Below are 6,521 nucleotides of genomic sequence, written 5' to 3' on the forward strand. Positions count from 1 at the left end.
TCTTCTAGATGGTTACTTGATTCATGTGCTTCACATCATATGGCATCTTCTCAGGATATTTTCTCATTTTTTCAAGCTTTGCCTACACCACACATTTTGACAGGTAACAACAGAGTTATGACTATATGTTGGAAAGGTTATATCGACATTGATGATGGTACATTTCATGATGTATTATGTGTTCCATATTTTTCCTCTAACCTTCTCTCCATCTATCAGATTACTCACACTGGGACACGGAAGATAGTCGAGTTCACCCGAGATTCAGTGAACATCAGAGACAGTGAGACTGTCAATATTGTTGGAACAGGGACAGTTGATCATTCTTCCCGCTTGTACTCTTTCTCTCATTTTGGTCCACCATCTCCACTATCAGAGAAACACTCTCTTTCTTCAAGAGAGCATGTTGAGGTGAAGTTAATTCACTTGAACTTGTGTGTTATTCCTGAGACCAGTCTTGTGACTTCTACACCTCCACCTCCTATTGAGATTGCTTCTGTTCAATAGGATTCCTCTTCAGCATTGCCTAACATTGTAGCTCCATGCATTGAGCCACCTATTCCAATTGTTGAGGATATTTTAGAGGATGTTCATTCCCTCTCAGATGAGAGATTCAACACATATGTTTTCCCACTATAATTGGGGATTCCATTTCAACATCATCATGCATTCTCCTTTGAGCATCATCCAGGCCTTCCAGTTTTACCTCCTGTCCAAGGGTATCATCTTCTTTGTCCACATCCTTTGTTTCTTCTGTATCAGAGACACATTGGTTTGACTATCGACATAGGGGTTCTATCATTATGGGGGGGCTTTGGAGTCTCAAAACTCTCTCATGGGGGGTTGGTTGTACAAATTTTCTTGACAGAGTCTCTTGAGACATGCACTTGCATATGTACTTTATTTTTTCCATCTCTTTTTGGAGATGAGTTTTTTCCCACTGGGTTTTCTCCTTTTCTCCACTTTACAGAGATTTGCATGTTGTGATTGGGTATCTCATTAGGCCTTGTTGTCGGGACCCAAATTTATATTGTTGCATGTAGTTGCATTTTTTGCATGTAGCTACTTTCATGCACTTAGCTTTTTGTCTACTCCCTAAATTCATCTTAAGGGGGGGTGTTAGAGTAAAAGGTTTTATTTACTTAATTAATTTAATCATATTGATTAATTAATTAAGTCACCTTTTCTTTTTTCACTTAAGCTAAATTTAGGAAGCTTTTATAGGCATTTAACAATTTTTTTTTTCATGCATTCAACCCTTAGGGTTTGCTTTAGGGTTTTTATCTCCTTTATTGAAGGATTGATCTCATTGTAATTAATCATTCTGGAAAGTTAATTCAATTTTGTTTTCTTCTTGCAATTGTCTCCAATTATTCTTGCACTCTCTTCTTTGTAGGTTTTTCTCTTGTATGTGGCAGGTATTTGTATGCAGGTGATTATTGGGCTTGTGGGATTCATCAATCACGAATTATAAAAAAGTTTACTATAAATTAGATAAATTAGCAATCACTTAGATCTAAATAATTTAACTTAACAAACAAAACCCTAGAAGTGAAAATAATGGTAAGGTACGTGAAAACTTGATTATAGGATGAAGCAGAAAATTAAATAAATGTATGGAAAATAATAGACCAAAGAAAAGGAAACATAAAACCTAATTAAATAATTAAGTAATAGATGCAAGCATATTTTTTTATATAAAACCCTAAATGAGTAGAGAAAAACCTTAAGGTAAAACCTAGGGTGTAAGAAAATTGTTTTTACCAAAATGAAGGGGGAAAATGCTACTTACATAAAATATCTATATTAATTAAATAAATAGAATAAAAACTAAATATATGAGTTGGGACAAAAGTATTAAATATTGAAATTAAACATAAAAAATAAAATAAAATAAATGCAATACTAAGCTCAAAATTTGGTGATAGAAATATGTTGTGGTAGATGTTAGTGATTGATTCACCAAGTATATGAAGATCTCAAAATTTGTAGACTAGCTCTTTTTCACTCAAGATCACCTATGCACATGTGGATCTAAATTTATGTGCAAAATTGAATTATAATGCATTAGTTTGAACTAAGAAGAAGAGGATTGTTGAAACTCACTCACTTTGATTTTTGATATTTTTTTTTAAGGACTAGAATTTTGTAGGAACGCCTTTAAGAATTTGTTTAATTGTAAGAGTCACTATCTCATGAATTGGATCTCTTGTTGGACTAAGTTAATGGATTTGAGAAAAAGATCAAATAAAATAAGTAACATTAAATGAGATTAGGATATTGTATGTTGATGTAATTCTCTATTAATGGTACAATAATAATGGCTCCTTTCATTTCATTTTGCAAGTTGAATTATAGATGACCCAACTCATTATGGGTGATCTAAAAATGAATTAATGAATGTCCCTAGATACAATAATAAGGCACACTAATCAAACAAAAAAATGCACTAGGTTGGCTCATGATGGCTAGTAGGGGGAGTCAATGAGATTTAAAATTTAAAAATTTTAAGTTCAATGTTCAAAATTGTGGGTGTGGAAATGACTTGGGTAAAGTCTACATTTGCATATTTAATCTAGGGTGATGAAAAATAGATCTAGGGATCATAATTAAAATTTCTTGGGATGAATAAGATAGAATTAAGATACATGAATGTTATGAGTTGATTTGACATAAAAATATGCCACACACTTGTTATTGTATTTTAGGCAATCTAATCTAAGCAAGTCCAAAACATAAGGGAAAAGGGCATGTTGGTATATAAATTGTTACCATTACAATTCTTTAGTTATTTATGAGGATATATTGTATGTGTTTAATATAGACAATCAAAAGAACTTTTAAATCATACTAAAAAATCAATAATCTTGCTAAAACTAATTAACACGATAGATTTAAATAATATGTTCTTGAATGGTGAAATTTTCATACACATTTCCCATTTATTTTTGCCCAAAATTTGAGATCATTTCTTAATATATTCATATAATGAAAAATGGCACAATCTTGTATGAAGATTATTTTTCCCATATCATACCTACCTATATGTGCACATTTTGATATGTTCACCCAAGCCACACATTAACATATACATTCATCTACATATCCTTATAAATATGTAATCCACTTCAATATGACCATATTTTTTTCTTTGATCATTTCCACAAATGCAATCAATCATATACTTATGGACTTGACTCCTAAATTTTGAAAATTTAAGTTTAAATTTTGTGTGAGTCTAGGACCCATTCCTTTCTCACCAAGGGAAGACTAAACACATGTTTTGTGCAAGTTATTGTTATTCCTTGTTATTTAATGGCATTTAATTATCATCTTTTAATATCTAAGAAATTCACATTGAAGGAACATACAAGGAATACTTCCATTCATGAATTAAAATGAGTCACATTCATTCTAGAGAATTTGCATAGTTGAGATATGTTCTCTTTGTTTATTCATCTAAGTTGCTTAGGGGTTGAAAACTATGAACATGTCTCCTTGAAACATATCAACAACCCTTCAAAAGTATTTTTAAATACCACCAATCTTCAAAGCAACAAAAAATGTAGAGGGACCAAAAGCCAATTAGGTGACCATAGAGTTGACCCTCAATATTTCAAATTGAAATTGAAATTTTGGTTGACTCACTCATTTCTTTACCACCAAGGGTTAAATTAACACATTTTTTGTAATTTATTTATATGTCCTTGTATTTAAAGGCATCCAATGGTATTAATTAACACAATCCTCTCATATCTTTAGATTAATTTGTATTAATGGAACATGATAGGATTACTTTCCTTGGTGTACTAAAATGAATGTTAATTTGCACATCTATTCTAGAGCATTTGCATGGCTAGAATTTGTTATCATAAATCATTTAGCTAATTTTTCTAGGGGTTGACCAAGGTAAATTATGACATATTACCAACCCTCTAAATGTGTTTTTAAATTTTTCTAACTTCTTTAGAGTAGAGAAAAAAAGTAGAGAAAATAGAGGTGAACCAAGTGAGCAAAAAGAACATAAGCATACATTAAGTAGGCTAATTTTTGCATGATAAAGAACACATCTCGATAGATATGAAAAAGATGTAGAATAATGTACTTAACTCAAGATAGAGCATAAATCTTGCATAGTATTAAATAGTTACACAAGTATAGAAGCAACATTCTGAGATTGTAAAGTGGAAAATTCAGGGCTTTGTAAATTCACCACTTGGAAAGGGGGAAATCACTAAGCCAATTTTCACTTGGAGAAATTTACATTCAAAAGAGGGGATGAATCCAATAGATCCAATCCTAAATGATGCAAGGACTGAATACTAAGTAGATTGATTGGGTTTGAAATATGTTTGACCCTCTTTTGTAAGTTGAATAAGTAAAGTGTTGAAATTGAAGACAAAGTAAGAAGAAACAATGAGCTACAAATTTGGGATTTCGTCATGCACCTAGATTTGAGAAGTTTGAGATGATTTGGAGCTACCCTGCAAAATCTGCCAGAAGTTATAAGGACCGTGTGTCTGGACCAGGTTGCCCTCCTATTGGTCCTCTGAACTTTTCGCATGTCAAAAAGGATTTTTCTGTCTTTGCAAATAAAGCTTAATTCCAAAAGTATAGTTATGCACTTGCTTCCTACACACAGAAAGAAGAAGAAAGGGGTTGGTAATAGGGGTTTTCCTAAGTCAAACTCTAGTTTGGAATCAACCTTGAATGAAATACTGCAAATGCTTGAAATAAATGATGGAAAGGTATACCTTCAGATCTGCAATAGATGATGATAATGCTTTGCTTCTTAGATGTAGTCACATATGTTGTATGAAATGGCATGAACATGACAAAACCCTAACACACACACATGCTTGCAAATGAATGATGTAATGTTGCTACAATGGATAGATGAAGAATATGCATCCTTGAGGAATGATAGATGATGAATGCTTGAATGCTTGATGCTTGAACGCTAGAGATCCAATTCCGCCTTCACGAATGTATATTCACCTTATGCTCAAATGAGAGGGGAAGACCTCCTTATATACCTGCCTATCATCAAACATTTAATTTTCTGACATAGGCTGACATGGGGGATTTAATTCCTACTCAAATTTGAGATAGGGCCTAGGGGCAAAAATAGGTCCTGATTAGGGAGGACTAGGGTGCGACACCCTGGTCTTGGTAGGGACTAGGGCATGGCACCTGGGTCCTACCCTAATTTAGGCCAGAATCAAGAGCTATGCAAGGTTTAAATTGTAAAAAATGAAGCTTGGTTGCATAGGGGTGGCATAAACAGGTCCTGATCAAGCATGGGGATGAGACCGATAAGATGAGGGCCCAAAATGCAGTCAAAATTGCAAGGGGTGCAATTTTAGGATGCTACATTTAGCCCCCACTTTAGTGGGATTATGAGCTTATGCAAATACTCATGGTAAAGTAGAAGGAGATGAGGAATGCAGAGCAAAATCACAAGGAGTATAAGATATCACTAATCTTGAGGAACTAAGCCCCCAATCTTAGGATCTTAACTCACTCAAACATATGCAAGGTACACAAAACAAGACAAAAACAAAAATACAAATAAAGAAAAAAAGATGAATAAAGGAAAAGACACAAAGGCACACAAGACCCAAAAGATAAAGACCAAAAACAAGACCTCAAGTCAACTAGCCGAAGAGACCTCGATATCAAAATGTCTCAACAACTAATATCATTCTTGAAAAATGCCATCTCACGAACACAAATGATCACATAAAAGAGAAAAGAAAGCATCATCCATGAACTATCAACAACAAATCTATGAGTTCATGAGAGGAAGAAGAGCATGAATACACACTAGATGTCTTTATCCAGCTGATCCATGAGAAGAATGATGAGAGAGGGCATGGAATACTCACCTCTAGATGTTTTTATCTAGGTGATCCATGGTGAGAAAAGGACATGGACAACTCGCCCCTAGATGTTTTTATCTAGGTGATCCATGTGGGGAGGAGAGTAAGAATAGTCTAGTTGTTTTTAGCTAGTTTCACCCATCCTCATGTGTGTGTGTGTGTAAGTGATGTCTAGTTTCAAGTGTATAGCACTTCGTGTAAGATTCTTTTCTCTACTTTTTAGTGTGCTTCAACCTATTTAAGACATGTAATGTAAATGCAAATGCCAAGGGGTGATTGTGTGTGTGAAAATGTGTAAATGCCAAGTGGCAGATACATGCCTAGTTTTGAGGTCATCCCATTTAAGACTTTGTTTTTTTCAGTGATGTGTAACCCCATCTAAGACATATATCAAATGCTACATCTAGTTTCAAGTGTGAAGCATCTCACACTAAGATTTTTTACTTTGGTTCTGAGAATGAACACCCTATTTAAGACATGCAAAAATGATATGCAATAGCATAGTACAATATGGTACAAGGGGAGCGATGTGGGTGTCCCCCCTTAAGATGTCAACATATTTTTATGTTGATGTCTTAAGGAAGCTAGAAACAAGGATACCTTACCTTCAACACCAAGGAGATATCATTTAGGAAACAA

The sequence above is a fragment of the Cryptomeria japonica genome, chromosome 10 (genome assembly GCF_030272615.1).
Source record: "Cryptomeria japonica chromosome 10, Sugi_1.0, whole genome shotgun sequence".
Lineage (NCBI taxonomy): Eukaryota > Viridiplantae > Streptophyta > Pinopsida > Cupressales > Cupressaceae > Cryptomeria > Cryptomeria japonica.